A 17,298-nucleotide genomic window follows, 5' to 3' on the forward strand; every position below is an offset into this window, starting at 1 on the left:
TTTGTTAGTCAATGAAAACGACTAATGTTATTCTGTTTTTATCCAATGCAGCGTTTTTAAGGTCTGTGAAATCTTCCAGGAGTGTTGCTATTCCTTTATTTTTTTGAAAACCATATTGTGTTTTGGGTATGATTTGAAATTTTTCAACGTATGTGGAGATTTGCAATGCACGATACGCTCCAAGATTTGGTTGATTACAGACAACGTGGCGATGGGTCTGTAATTACTTATAATGTTTCTTTTTCCATGTTTATGTATGGGTGTGATTAATGCAGTCTTCAGTGTTTCAGGTATGTGTCCCGTTTCGAAGATTTTATTTAACAGTTTATAACTGGACATAGGTTGGTTGAGTGTTTCTTGGTGTCTTTTCGTCTGATTCCGTCTATCCCTGGTCCTTTGTTAGGTTTAATTTATTGAATTGCAAGTAATAGTTCTTCTTTTGTTACTGTAGGGAACCACATCGACTATGTTGCTCGTGGACCTGGTGGAGAATGTTCGTTTGTGTGAAGAAAGGTTGTTTCTTGTAGTGTTTGGACAGAGTTCACGAAATGCTGATTAAAGTTCTTTGCCAACTGTTTGAGGGATTTGGGGTCGCAAGCAAAGCTGTGTTTTATTGTTTCTGAGGCAGTGGTTCTGTGTATATTGTCCAGCATTTCATTAATCAGGTGCCAGGTTTCCTTTATGTCGTTCTGAGCTGTTATTAATTTGTTGATGTAGTAGTTTCTTTTTGCCGTACTAATCTGTGTTGTTAAGAGATTCCGTTTTCTTTTATATTCAGCTTGTAAAGCCGTATGGTTGGGTGACTTCTTAAGTTGTTTCCATAGGGCATCTTTTCTTTGTATGTCTGTTAATATATTGTCTGTTATCTATGGGTGCTGTTTAGTTTGGGATCGTATTTTTATTTTTGTTAATGCTTTGTTATATATTTTATTAAATGCAAGTTTAAGATTATTATATACAGCTTCAGCAGAGTCTAAAAATGCATCCAGGCTGTTTTTCTGATTTCGTCGTTTACTATTGTTTCGTTGATATAATACTATGGATATAATAGAATGATATAATACTGTTTTGTAGTCACAGTGAGTTTTATGGGTTCTGGTTCAGAACGTAACTGTAATGCTGTGAAATAGTGAAATGCCAGTTTGGAGGGCCCGTATATTTATATGGTCAATACAAGATGAGGTTGTTGTATTTCCGACTATCTCTTCTCGTGTATACAGCTATACGGATGTGGTTATGTTATATGCTGATAAGAAGTCTAGGTATTGTTCTGTGTTGTTATTTATGTTCCTATTGTTTATATTCATGTCACCTATTATTATCAAGTATTCTGAGGCGCCTTCTTCCGTGGCTGAAAGCCATCTGTTTAATTCATCTAGAAATTTTGTGGTGTTTAAGTTGGGTGGTCTGTATATTGCGTTTAATACCAAGGAGTTTTCTTATTTGATGCTTTTAATTTCGATGCATAGGTTTTTTGCATATTCAAATTTACAGTTTATTACTTCTGGTTTATGTTTGGTAAATATTATTATACCACCCCCTCGTTTAATAATAATAATAATAATAATAATAATAATAATAATAATAATAATAATAATAATAATTTTTTTAATAATAATTTTTTTTTTCAGATACATTACATACATTATATGAACACAACTTTACATAACAAATACTTTCTCGTACATAATTTTTTTTTAAATAATAATAACAATAACTGTTTATAACGTATATTATTATAATATTCTTAATGGTGATTATTACAGATGTTTTTAATTATTAATTAACATTTTTTTTAAAAAAAATTTTAACATTTTATTATTTCTCATTTGTAATAATAACAATTAATAATAGTAATAATTACAATTATTATTTCTCATTAATTTTTATTTATATATATTTTTTATTTTTTATTTTTAAAGTTTGAGAAAGAGTGATTATTCATACAAATTTCTGCATCTGCTGATTACTTGTAGATGAGTGAGGCAAGTTAATCCCACCTACTTCGAAGCTTGGGTTAGCTTTTATGAAGAGAGTGGGATTTAGCCTTCACTATTTGTGTTGTTGCTACTGTTTATGTGTGGGGTGTAGGCATTGGATGCTAGTGATTTATAATGTGTATATTAGTGTTAATGGTTTCTTAACTTTGTTGGTATATTTTCCAGAGTTCGTTTTTTAATGTTCTGTAGTTATCTACGTGTCTTAACTTTCTTGGTAGGTTGTTGAGTTGCGTGGGTATCTGATGTGATCTCACAAAAGAACCGTATGAGTTGTTGAAGGGTGTGGGGATGTAGAGAGTTGTTGTAGGTCGTGTTATACGATATGTGTCTCTGTTGTTTCGATAGGTGATGTTGAAATAATTCCTTGTTAATGTCATGTAGTGTTTCAGGTTTTTAATGCTCAGAATTTTGTGTATCGCCATGTGCTTGTCGGATATTGGTTGTTGCGTGTAAGGTGTCCAGATCACTGTTGACACAATTTTCCTGTGTAGTGTTTCTAATTTTGTTAGGTGGCTGTTTGGTGTATTTGCATAGACTGTTATTCCGTATCTGAGTAGGGATTTGCAGATGCCGTGATATAGGAGTTTTTTTATGTTGGGTGGAATAATATCTTTAACTTGGAAGAGTTTTGCTGCGATGATCCGGAGTTTAGTGTAGGTATTCTATATGTTTTGTCTATTTAAGGTGGGAATCTATATAGAGACCGAGGTATTTTGCGTGTGTTACAGGTTTGATTTGGGAACATTGGCAGGTATTTTTGCTGTTAATGCAGCAGTATGTGTGACAATGTATCGATAGTGATGTAGGGCGTATGATTCTTGGGTTGTGTATTATCAACATATGTGTTTTGGTGCCGTTGATTAGAATTGCGTTTTGGTGGAAGTATGTTGTGATTTCGTTTAGGTCTTGTTGTACTTTGTAGAGAGCTGTGTTAATGTCTGTGTGGATTGCTAGTAGTGCAGTGTCATCTGCGTATTGAAATATTTGAATTCTTATGGATATATTATGAACATCGTTAATGTATATGTTGAATAGAGTGGGTGATAATATGGCACCTTGAGGTACACCGTGTTTTACTTGTATACTCCGACTGTGACATGTACCTATTTTTGTTACTTGTGTTCTGTTTGAGAGGTAGTTCTTGAACCATGTATGCAGTGTTCCTCTTATACCTATTGAGTATAGTTTGGTGAGTAGTATGTCATGCTTTGGTTAGGTCCAGCAGTATGAGGACGGCGTACTTGTTTTTGTCGAGAGCTTTGTTTATTGTGTCGGCGATGTCTTCTAATAAAGTAATGGTGCTTTTTTTTTTCTGAAATCCATATTGGTTTTGTGAGATTATGTTGTACTTCTGTAAATAGTTCTGTAGTCTGGTGTGTGTGTTATTTTTTCTAGAATTTTTGAGATGACTGGTAGTGTAGCTATTGGTCTGTAGTTCTGAGTGTCGTTTCTTTTGCCGTGTTTGTATATCGGCGTAATTACTGCAGTTTTTAGTTGTTGTGGAATAATGCCTGTGTCGAATATTATGTTCACGAGTTTCAAAAGTATTGGATTTATTTGTTCAAAATGTGTTATAAGGTCTGTGAGTCTTATTTTGTCTATTCCTGGAGTGGTCTTTGGTTTTAGTTGTAGGATCTTCTTTCAGTTCTTGTTTTGTTATGAGTGGAAAATACATCGTTTGTTGTTGACTTTGTGTCGGTAGTTTTTTGTTGATCGTTAGTAGTTTGTCTTTTTTGAGTTGTGTGATGTTGTTTGTGAAAGTATGGTTGAATGAGTCTGCAAGTTCCTCTTGGTTTGTGTCCTGACCGAAGCTTTTTGCAATAAAATCTTGTGCTGAAGTTTTCTTTTTTCGGGTTATTAATTCGTTGAGTGTAGTCCATGTTGCTTAATATTGTTGTTATATTCCATGAATTTTTGGAAGTAGTATCGTCTTTTTGGCCTACGAATTTTTGTTCTTAGTTTATTTCTTGTGTTTTTGTATAAGGTTTGTAAATGTGTGTTACTGGGTGACTTTTTAAGTTTTTTCCATAGATTTTCTTTTTCCAGTAATAGTATTTAGTATGTCGTCATTTATCAATGGGTTGCTGTCTGTTTGTCGCCTCGTTGGTGTAGGTTTTGTTGCTTTTTTGTATATTTCTGTGAACATTAGTTGAAAATTATCGTATAATGTTACAGGATCGTTTATTTTAAGTAGGAAATTCCAGTCTGTATTTTTTACTTAGTTATCGACAATGCTCTGTAGTATGATCGCGTTTTGTCGACTTTTGTGGTGGTGGGAGGGGGGTAGGAAACGTAATAAAACGAAGTTGAGACAAAGTAGTGATCGACAATTTTTACGTTAATTACTGATGATGTATATGTATGGATGGGAGCCGGTATGTTGATATGATCAATGTATGATTGTGTTAGTGAGTTATTGAGTATTTCCTCTTGTTGGTGTGTTAATGGTGGGGTTTATGTTGTACTGACTTAGTATATCAAGATATGTGTTAGTGGTTGAAGAAGCGTGGTCTGGAGTAATAATAATAATAATAATAATAATAATAATAATAATAATAATAATAATAATAATAATAATATTATTATTATTATTTTTTTTTTTTTTTTTTTTTTTTTTTTGAACATTTTATTATTTCTCGGATAAATTACATACATTATATGAAGACAATTATGCATAGCAAATACTTTCGCGTACATAATTTTTTTTAATTATAATAATAACAATAACTGTTTACAACATATATTATTATAATATTCATAATGATGATTATTACAGATGTTTCTTTGCAATTTTACACTCTATATATACAATATCAATGGATATAATCACTCTATATTGGATACTTTTGTTACAGTTATTACATACATTACATACATTTGATTACATATGCTACATTACTTACATTTGTTTACATATGATACTTACATTACATACATTTGTTTACATATAATACATACATTACATACTTTGGTTTACATATGATACGTACATTACATGCACTTGGTTACATATGATATATCTTGGATGAGAACTAATTTATCTGCTTTCATCCTCGAAGCTTATATGTAAGCTTATCTAAAGATGACACTAGTTGGTTATTATTTATTGTTTTTTTTTTTTTTTTGCTGTGTTGGGAAGCTACGAAATCTATGATTGAGAAATTCATATTCATATGTAGGGGGTGCGTGCGTGCGTGCGTGCGCGCGCACGTACGCACGCACCCCCCCCCAACACACAATAGCTTGGAATGTATTGATGCGTCGCTGAACTGGAAGCCTGAACGAATATATTGTGTTTCATTAAGTTTGTGTGGTATTTTGGGTGCGTGTTTCTTGTTCATAGTATGTCCTTAGAGCTCTTTTCAGGCTATTGTAAGTTTGTAAGGTTTCTGTATTCAAAAAGTAATTTGTTTATCATGTCTGAGATGTAGAAGTTTTGCGTGGCCTTTCCGTAGTGATTATTGTATTTATATGTGATATAATTAGTAGTCTGAAGTCTTGTTATACGGTATGTATTTCTGACTGTCCTGTAGTTGGCATCGAAATAATGCTTTAGCAAAGCTGCATAGTGACATAAATGTTTTGCTGTGAATATTTTGTGTTCTGACATTGCAATGTATATAAGAAAATCGTTATTTTCTCTTTGTTCGCAAAAGCTCAGTTTTATCATTTTGTACTGTAGCGACATTAATCTATTTAATTTGTAGGGTGCACAGAAAGCATACGTTGTTATAGCGTATCTTAGTATATTCTGGCATAGTGCTTTGTATATTAGTGTTTTTAGGCGTATGGGAACTATCTCTTTTAACCTGTAGAGTTTGCCACTTATTGTTCGGAGTTTGCTGCGTAGATGGTTTATGTGGCTATTCCAGTTCATATCTGCATCGCCTAAAAATTCTGTTTAACACATACACACACGATATCAGCCATCTTTCTATATAAACTAATATCTTCCAATACGCAGCGCAGCGGACACGGCCATAGCATCCATTCACAACAATTTGTTATCAACTCGACCAGTTGATAACAAATATATAACCATCCAACATCCACTTTCCAACACACAGAACAGCAAAACCACTACAATCACTCAGGTTGAAACAATACGATACCTTGGAAGGTTATATATTTGTTATCAACTGGTCGAGTCAGTGGATTTCTGAATATAATTAATTTTGTCTTTTCTGAGTTTAGGTGTATGAAGTTTTTCGTGAGCCAGTCTATGATCAGATGTCATGTTGCATATTTGTTTGGGTTATGCTTGCGTTATTATGGATGGATGTTATTGCTGTATCGTCTGTGTATTGGAATATCTTACCTTTTTGAGTGGTAGCTGATTAATATCGTGCGTGTAAATGTTGAAGAGTTGGGGAGAGTACAGCTCCCTGTGGTACTCCACAGGTTACTGGTAGCTCTCTGCTTCGGTTTGACCCGATACGTGTGATATGCTTTCTATTTTGAAGGTAGTTTGTAAACCACCTGTGAAGAGGCCTGTCTATTCCAACATGCCTCAGCTTTGCTAACAAGGTTTGATGTGTAAGTGTATCGAATGCTTTAGTTAGATCAATAAAGACTACCATGGCAATTTTGTTTTTGTCTAAGGCGGTATTAATTACGTCTGTAAAGTCTTCCAAGAGAGATGTTGTCCCTTATTTTCATGAAAACCATATTGTGTTTTGGGGATAATATGAAAGATCTCAGTGTATGCTGTGAGTTTCTTCAGTATGATCCGCTCCATAATTTGATTGATAATTGGTAATGTTGCTATGGGTCTGTAATTGCTGATTAAATTTCTTTTTCCATGTTTGTATATGGGTGTGATTATGGCGGTCTTTAGCATACTTGGTATTTGTCCTGTTTTAAATATTTTATTTATTAATTTTAGTAGGATAGCACTTAAACTAGTTGCATGTTGCTTTATATCTTTAGGTCTTATACCATCAATTCCTGGGCCTTTGTTTGGTTTGATTTGATATATTGCAGAGAGAAATTCTGCTTCTTTTATGATTGGGAACCATAATGTCTGTTTTGATTGTGGTCCAAGTGGAGGGTCTCGTTTTGTGATTGGAGGAATATTTCTGTGCAGTTCTTGGATGGAGTCTGCAAAGTATTGGTTAAAGTCATTTGCTAGTTGTTGAATAGGTTTTGCGTCTTTCATGAAGTTGTTTTTTATGGTTTCGGAGGCGGTGGTGTTGGGAACGAAATCTAGCATCTCATTGATCAGATGCCAGGTTTGTCTCATGTTGTTTTGAGCAGAGGTTAGTTTGTCTCTGTAGTAGCTTTTTACATTTCTGATATGTGTTGTAAGGCGATTCCTTGTTATCTTATATTCAGTTTTTAAAGCTGTGTTATTTGGATATCGCTTTAATTCTTTCCATAAAGCGTCCTTTCTGTGTATTTCTAGGATTAAGTTTTGTGTTATCCAAGGATTTTGTGTTGTTTTTGAACGAATTCTGACTTTCTTTGTAGCTTTCTTATATATTTCCTCTAGTGTGAGTTTAATGTTGTTGTATAAGATATCTGCTGAATCTAATGCCAGGTGTTCCCAGTCTGTTTTTATTTCGTGGTTGACTATTTCTTCGTCTATTATTGTTTTCTGTCGCTTTTCTTCTGTGGGACATTGCATGGACATTGTCTTGGTGTGCAGGTTTAGAGCGGTGAAGTAATGGTTTGCTATTTTGCACTTTATGACTGATGCAGTGTAACTGTTTGGTGGTGCTCGGACATTTATATGATCTAGACAGGAGGCATATAATAATAATAATAATAATAATAATAAAATTTCCAATATGTACCTAAAAGGGAGGGGGTGTATAGAATATTATGATAGTACCACACGAAAAAAAAGTTACATCATTACTATCTGCCTGTCGATATTTACCCTCCAAATTAATATTTTATCTGTCATGACTCCCATATTCTTCATACTCTTTTCCCTACCACCCTGTTAAAGAATATTTGTTTTGTTAACCTCTTATCTCCCATTCTGACCATATCACCTGAGATTAGTTCTGCTAATGCATTCCTGAATGTTAAGAATGTTAACTTTTTTTCCTAATATGCTCACTTTTAATATGATATTGCCATTTATGCCATCTATTCATTTCGCTAACCTTTCTAGGAACTTTCATATTTGTGGTCTTCAGTCTTTGGTCAAGTGTTTTACTTCTAACCCAGCTCTCAGATCTACAAGTTAAAATCGGTTTCAGCACTGTATACTGCTAGTTTAGCATTTTAGCTAATTTCGTTCTTATTTCATTTTAATTTATTCAGTTGATTTCCTACCACAGCAATTTGCTGCTTCTGATGTATATTTCAATATTTAATTTGTCACCTTGATATTGTTTGATATATTGTCCCATTTACACCATATAACTGTACATCGTATAACATCATATAAGACCTTTAGGATGATCAGCGCACGGCAAAGAGGTACCGGTAACCTGTGAAGTACCACAAGGAGCTGTTCTTTTCCATTCTGTTTAACACATACACACACACGATATCAGCCATAGCATCCATTCACAACAATGCAAATATCTTTTTCTTCTTCGCGTTATTCCCGCTTCCTATGCAGGGTCCGCGTGTTACTTAGATGCGACTTCATGTTAGTACTGTTTCCAACCGACCTGTCGCCTGGTCTGCCGCTGGGCAGACCAGGCGACATATATTTTTGACTGTAGAGGCGTATGTTCACGGGGTCGGTTTGCGCGATGAAAAATGCCAGATAAACTGGCGGAAAAAACTCTACTGACCGCGCCCAAGACCGGCTAACTTGACTATGCATGAGGAAGATCCTCAAAATTCCTCACGTCTACAACGGGAATCGAACCTGGGATACTCCTTCCCCAGGCATATGGTTGCGAAGCGCAAAGCCACTAGGCTAACCGCGCGGTCACAACAATGCAAATATAGTTTAGACAAATATGCAACACGACAACAATCTGATCACTAACTGGCTAACTGAAAACATCATATATATAAACTCTGAAAAAACAAAGCTAATGATATTCAAAAACCACCGGACCCTACCAACAGAAACTAAATATTTCACTATCCGACATCCATCCTCCTATACACAAAGCGCTGATCCTAAAACCACAACCATCACACAGGCGAAATCAACACGTTATCTAGGACCTCATTCGATGCTGATCAAAGTTGGAATAGCCATATAAACTACCTACACAACAAAATTCAGGATAACAGCAAGGAAACTATATCGATTAAAAGACATTGCTCCGAACATAAAAATATTGATCTATAAAGCATTATGTGAAAACATTTTAAGATACGCATTTTGCGCAGACTACAAACTTAACAGATTTCAATTGCTTCAAAATAAAATGTTAAAACTGATATTCTGGGAACAAAATTGAACAGCCCACACTTATACGGGCAGCGAGAACAGAACACAAAATATTTAAGGTGAAACACTTATGCCACTACACAGTCATGCTGAAACATTACTTCAGTCCAAACTACACAGCAACCAGAACAAAATATCAGACAACAAGCTACATAAAATATAAGTATAATAATCACTACGAAAAAGCCACCCCTAACTTCTCATACCTTCTCATATATATATATATATAAGCTTTGAGGAAGAAAGCAGAAATGCCATCCAAACAAACAAACGAACAAAAATGTACAGTAAATCAAAAAGAATGTACTCAGTAACTTGCATACTGAATTTTTGTAAAGAAATAAAATCTGTATTAAATACAGAATCTATCTATAAAAATAATGTCGAAAGAAAAACACAAAAGACAAAATTCAGAAAAACATGTATATTAATATAAAATCATTCCATTGATATTATTACTATTGAACTGTGTGTTGTATTACTGCATTGTATAGCGAATTGTATGCAATTCGTACCAACCTATGTGTAAATACGATAGATAAATATTTAGGTAGTTTAAAATATGTAGATTTATATTTATAAAGAATTAAGTACTCTGAATTTTGTACTGAATCGTTGTACTGTACAGAAAACATGTCTCATTGTATGTATGCAAATACTCTGTACGATAATAAGCCTGTTCATTGTCAAAAAAAAAAAAATCCCTAAATAAATCCTAAAATATTCCTGGAGGTACTAGAAACCTGGCTAATAAAAATAAACGACAACCTTAATTAGCTATAATTATAGCAGTAGAACATGAACATTAACACTTTAAACACCGAAGCATAACTACAGCTTATTTAGATACAGTATATTATCCAACTTTGGCTTAACAGCAACCATTTTATCTCATACTAGGGAGGAAATTAAATCATAGCGCAATCCTATATAGACCATATTAACGTGCGTGTTAGAAAAAAACTATTAAAGCAAAACTAGCAGACCGCTACTTTATATCATTACATCCCAGTTCTGGAGAAACAAAACTTCAAATCCTTACTCACATCAAACTACTTTCAAAAAGTAATAGACGATAACATTGTTGATGAAGAAATTGGAAAAACCCCATGGCATCTTATAATGCAATCCGATAATACGGAAATATTGTATAACTCTTTCGTCAAATAGATGCGTCGTATACACAAGCACAAGACAGATACCCGGAAAATAAAGATTAGAACCATCAGGGATTCACTTCCATTGCTCACCGACGATATATTACTTAAAATATACAAAAAAAAAAAAAAGGTGATTTACGGTACCAACTAAAGAGAAATCCACGTAATCAGAGCTTAAAAAGCGAATATACAGAATACAGAAACAAACTGCTATCAGAAATACGCCGAATTAAACGTAATTATTACGCCAATAAAGTTAAATTAAATAAAGGAAAAATTAAGGGAACAAAATACCACCTCCACCTGCCTCAATGACAGGTGGAGGTGGTATTTTGTCAAACATGCTTAAAGTTTAATTTGTAACTAGCGGAAATAATACCTTTAAAGACAAAATTGCGAATTTAAGACGAACTATACCTGTCTTAGAAAGCTACACACCAACAGTATCCAGACAACAATAAGACTTTTTGTCCCAGATAACACAAACATATTTGGCTACGGTTATCTCAAAAATCAACTTTAAAACATCCCCTGGATTTAATTAAATACGACCAAGAGATATCAAATTACACTACTCCGCCGTATTGCCAGCTATACACAAATTGCTAACCTTAATTTTCCAGAAGCGAAAAATACTGCGAGACCTAAAAACTACAGTGATCTCCACATAAAAAAGGAAAATCCGACGAAATTAATAATTACAGGCGTATATCCTCGCTGTCAGTAACAGAAAAAATCATGGAAAGAATAGTGAAAAAATATCCACATATCTAGAGAAATACGAAATAATATCGAATACTCAATACGGATTTCACAAAAATAACTGAACCAGTATCTTATTGGCAGACCTTTGTGATATAAGAAACTCATCCCTGGACTAAAACAACTTCGTGTTGACACTTAAAGCATGAGGCATAAGAGGAAACTCCACAAGTGGTTCAAAGACTTTCTGAAAAACAGAACCAACATTACAAAAAACAAAAAAAAAAAAATCGTACCTACAGCAACAGAAGCGATATTAATTGTGACATTCCGCAAGGGATAATCCTATCGTCATGCCTTTTCAATATTTTTGTAAACGATCTATCTAACCTACAGCTATAAGTCACATCTAATAGTACGCAGATGACGCACTACTCATATCAATACACGAAGACCCATCAATAGTCTTACAACTTTTACAAAAATACTTCAACATAATCACTGATTGGCTCATGCGCAATTATATCATAATAAATAGCAACAAATCTTAACTCATAATATTTAGAAACCCTCGAATGGCTACAGATCTCTCACGCATATCATTGAAATGTCATATTTCACATTAAAGTATGACAAAGAAAACAAAAACCTGCCCTTGCCCCCCCCCCACGCACACACACACACACACACAAAACCTGTGGATAATTACTTTTTAAAATGCGCTAGTTGCAAGATATATTACCTTCAAATACAAGGAAAATCATCTATAAACTCCTAGGTGAGTCTGTACTGAGATATGGTATTTAAGGATCCAAACTTTGAGAGTGGAGGCGCGCTGGGCCCAGGAGCAATTTAATGCCTCGGGAAGAGTGTAAGTACGGCCCTAGTCACCCAAGATGTACACAACATATGTACAAGTAGGTGGTCATTGAATAAATTGACTGAGTGATCTCCAGATAAATTGTCTTTTGGTAAATTGTCGTTCGATGAATTGTTTCCAGTGAATTTTCTGGACACCATGGTTCTGCACCGCAATACTCAATGAAAGAGCTAAATGCATTACAAAACAGGCCGATGGCAACAACAGCTCTTCAATGTCAAAATAGTATCCCTCTTTTTGATCCATCTACATATACAAACAACCGACTTCTGACTATAACAAATCTTAGACATTACTCTGTCATGCTAGACACTGCATTTCCATAACAATAAGACCTCAGCATATAAAAAACATTACAAGTAATCAATAATTATAAGAATGCATATGGAAAAAAACCTGTCAGTTCTATTTGCAAGACCTGTTAAATAAGCTTCCATACGGTATAAAGACCCAAACTTCATATACTGTTCTAAAGAGCGCTTTTTGGTCGATATATACAACAGGTGTCATTAATAATGCCTAACATTAATATCCACATGCAAAAAAAAAGTAATCTAATTATATAGTTATTCATCTTCACATAAGCCATGTATCAGCTTCAAAAGATGTGAATAAAATTATGAAATATACGGCGAATATAACTGTACTTACTATTATTATAATTACGTACGCGTATATTAAAAAAAACATAAATGACTTCAGCATAAATGTATCAGAAAGATAATAATTATAATACTTTAATTGTAGATATATTAGAACTCTGGCCACATGAAAACAATAAATAATAATAGTATTAAACATATAAACCAAAGCTTATTTTTTATAAACCTATTAGCAGCCTTATGACGGCGAATTATTTTTCTGAAAGAGACAATGGTTAGTTCTTTAGAAACGCCACAAACTAGGAAGCATTGCATTCATCGTCCAAAATGTTCAGATAATCTCGGAGTTCAATGCTCGTGGCACCACAGAGGTCCGGAGCCAAACCAGGAAAAACAGGAAGGACCATACCATCAAACCGCCACCTCCGAATTTCATAGTTGCCGTCCAGTGACATATGGAATCTTATCAAAATGACTCTTTCAAGCTTCGTAAGTTCCCTTCTCACAACCATTTTACGGGGACACAGTTGCACTGACTTGGGAGCATCATATTCCTTCAATTTATACCGGCCACAAACACGTCAATCGTTACATGGCACGACGCACCTTGCCCATGGAAGTGTTTACTTTTTTCCAAAAAGTGCATGCATGAACAACAAATATTTTGATTAATTGAAAAAAAATATATTATACAGGTATCTCTAACAACACTCTTATACAACTTCCACTCGTAATCCTTTTTTTCCTTCTTTCGATGTACTGAAAAAAGTCTTCAGTGTCAATCCTGAAGCCTACATACAGCTATTCCCATAGGGAGCATTCCACAGACCTGTTGCAATCTTTGCGATCGCCTCCGGATCCTCTCACAACTTTTTCATCACCACGAAATCCGGGAATCTAGATCTGTGTGCAGTAGTCCAGACGTGGCCTTATTAAAGCCTTATATAGGAGAAAAATAACCTCTCTAATCTGTTTGTTAGAATGCTCTTCAACAACCACGTAATCTAATGTGCTGTTTCTTGCAATATGTCCTCTGAACTTCAACTCCCTATCCAGAATCACACCCAAGTCCCTGGCCTCATCAGTTAGTTCTGTTACATCAGTATACTACACATCTTCTGATCGCTTTCCAAAGTGTATCACCTTACATTTGGCCAGGTTACAGTGAGAGCCATTTATGTTTGTCTTCCAGCAGGATTTCTACATCACCTTCATTTACCATTGCTCTTCCCAATTTAGCATCATCAGCAAACAACTGAATATTAGCTGTCAAATCATTTCCTATATCATTGATATAAATTTAAACAATAGAGGACCAAGTAGTGAGCTCTAGTCACTTGCCTTCTCCTGGACTCAACTCCTCAATAAACCACTCTTTGATATCAGTTCATTAGCCACCTTCTAATCCAAATGACCAGATTCATATCCATCCCTATTTGCTCCAATTTTTGCAATAGAGTTCTATGCAGAATCTTGTCAAATGCTTTTGCAAAGTCTAGTAATATCACAGTGTAGCCATTTCTCTTATTCAACTCCATTGTCACTTGATTATAAAAAAGAAAACAGCTTACTAAGGCAGGAATTACTCTACATGAAACCATTCTGTCCGCTATAGAGTATCATATTCCTATCCACCCAGCCCTGAATTCTACCTTTCACTCATTTCTCCAATGATCGCTTAATCACTACGTCTGAGATGATGACTGGCCTATACTTTGCTACTTCTGTCTCGGAGCCTCCTTTATGCACTGAGACTATTTTACCCTCTTTTCACTCCATTGGCACATTCCCAATACTGAAGCTTAAATTAAACTTCTTAGTCAGAGGAGCTGATAATTCCTTTGCACATTCTCGAATACACGGGCTGACATGCCATTTAATCCCACAGATATGTTTTGATTGAGGTTCTGCAAATTTTAAGCACCTCCATTTCTTCAACTTCTATTCTCCTATTAGTTAAGATCACATCTGGCACTGCAGTATCACCACCCAGATGGCACCCCCCCCCCTGCAAAATGCTCACTCAGTAATTCAACTATCTGGTTTGATTCTGTTACCTCTTTACCATCAGCACTTTCTAAAGTCATCCTTCCATAGTCATTCCTCCTTTTCCTCGCCACATTGCGAAAGAACTCCATGGAATTCCTTTTGGCTTCGTAACTAAGGAAGGCCAAAGCTAATATATAATTAGCTTTGGCCTTCCTCACCATACCAGTCACCCTTCTAACCTGCGCTTATACTGCTCACAAGCGTGCCGATCATAGTTTTCTTTATGATCCCTTCTTAACGTTTTCTTTGGGTGCAATTCCTGCTGAATGAAGCCATTCATCTATCTAACTCCTTCTGATTTATCCTGCTGACTCTAGATATACATACAGCCTGCTTCTTTCTTCAAACACCCTTTGACCACCTCCCATGCACCAATAACATCTCTCTCCTCCAAATTCTTATGCTATTGCTCTTCTGAAAGTTGTCTCCTAAGCTTTTCACGATCACCTGCTTTGTAGTTCCACATACTGTATAATTCCTTCTTAATAGAAAAGTTTGCATGGCTTGCAATCTCCCAGGTCAATACTATAGGAGATTATTTTCTCCAAGTGAAGGCAGCGTAGCTAGATTGGTTAGTGTTAAGTTCTCTGACGAAATGATCAGATCCAACACTCTTGAATCTCGTGTTTCCTGCATTACATGTTGCCTCAGGTAATTATCTCTCAGCAGTTGTATAAATTTCATTTTCTTCCCACTCTGTGACCAATCCTCCTCCCAATGTATGTCTCCATATTTAAAATCCCCCATAACAATTACTCGACCTGTACTCATCATATTAATTTGCACATGTCGTCTACATTCTCCCGTATACCCCCTGGATTACAACACCAGCCAATTACACATTTAGTCCTGTTGGCCCCTCTTTCTCTCACTCCCCCGCAAATAGCCTCAAACGTACTGTCCTCTGAATCCATGCCCCCCACACACACACCGATGTACTCCTCTCAAGTCTTTTGCTATTATTAGCAAAACCCTTCCCCTCCGTCCTGTTTCTTCTGTCCTCTGTGAAGATACTATATTCCTTGCGTTCTATTCCTATGGCCGTATCATTTTTGGTCAACCAACGATATCCTTTTAGCTACGATATGTTAGTTAAAGTTCATAAGATGGAGGAGTGTGAGATAGTGCTATTAACTAAGGATTGTTGTGAAAGAGTGACCTTCTGCAGTTATTGAAATTTTGGAGAAATTAGTAAAGCTTGTATACAAATTTCGACAGATGAGTGTGGAGATCAACGTGGATTTGTTAAGGAACTTTAGTTTCAGTAACGTGGTCACTCTTTATTATAAAGTAACGAGATTGGTGGTTGATGAAGGACATGCATCTATCGTAATTTTTCTAGATTTCACAAAAGTATTTTACGAATTCTCACATGGTCGATATTTAAGCTGAAATATCTAGTTAGTGAATTCTATTTGAAATTAGTTGTTTTAGCTGATATCAAAGAGTTGTGAACGAAGGAGCAGTTTCAGGGAAAAGGAACCTTGCAGTGGAGTTCTCAGAGTCTAGTACCAATTCCATGAATTCAGCTTTTATGACAATGATATTGCTACTGGATTGCACAGAGGTATTCGAATTTTTCTTATTATAATCTGAAGTTAGGGGAAGATTAGAGTGATAGTGCTAATGTTGTGACGCTGCAAAGGAATTACATAAGCAAGAAATGGGGTAAAATAAATTGAGGATAAGTTTAACTTACCAAATGTAAGAATTTGAATTTTGAGAATTACAGTGGACGAAGCAAGGGATCTTCGGGTGATTTACGCGAAGGTGGGGGGGGGGGGGCTGGAAAGTTCTCATAAATACCTAGAATAAAAATGATATTAAAGCGACTGATACAACCACAAGAAACAACATATCTTGAAACCATTTAACTCCCATGTTTCACACAATTGTAATAATTTGTTCTTTTTCTTTTAGGATATAAATGAAGACATGTCAGAGGATTTGAAGAAATTCAAAGACACAGATTTGTGGGAAGTCATCAAGTTTTTCGTGCTGCAAGAAAAGTCTTCGATTGAGATTCTTCAAACTTTGTGTGAGAATTAGGGGACTGTGCCCCAGCATATCCAACAGTTTCCAGATAGATGGACAAGATTAAAACTGGGCATCTTGGGACAACAGATGTCCCAGGTCATAAAGACCTTCCGCAGCGATCACGCTTGAAAACATCGATGCAGTGCATATCATGATCTTGGACGAAAGGCGAATAACATTCCGAAACATTGCAAAGTCTCTCGGGATATCCAAGGAATGAGTTGGGGTCATTATTCACCAATATCTGGGCATGCAGAAGCTCTCAGCGAAGTGGATCCCTCAAATGCTTGAATGCCGACCAAAAGAGAGAACTGTCATCAGATGTCTCCGTCTATTTCCAATTCCCGAATTTAAAGACACACTTGAAAGGAACAAAATTTACCACAAATGATGAAGTCATATCTGCAGCTGAGGACTGGCAACAAGGGGAAAGACTTTTGTTCTCAGAGGATTAGAATTGAAGCAGCAGCGTTGTAAGAAATGTATAACACTTCGCTGG

Source organism: Typopeltis vanoorti, chromosome 3 (genome assembly GCF_054136105.1).
Source record: "Typopeltis vanoorti isolate ZY-2024b chromosome 3, IOZ_Tvanoo_1.0, whole genome shotgun sequence".
Lineage (NCBI taxonomy): Eukaryota > Metazoa > Arthropoda > Arachnida > Uropygi > Thelyphonidae > Typopeltis > Typopeltis vanoorti.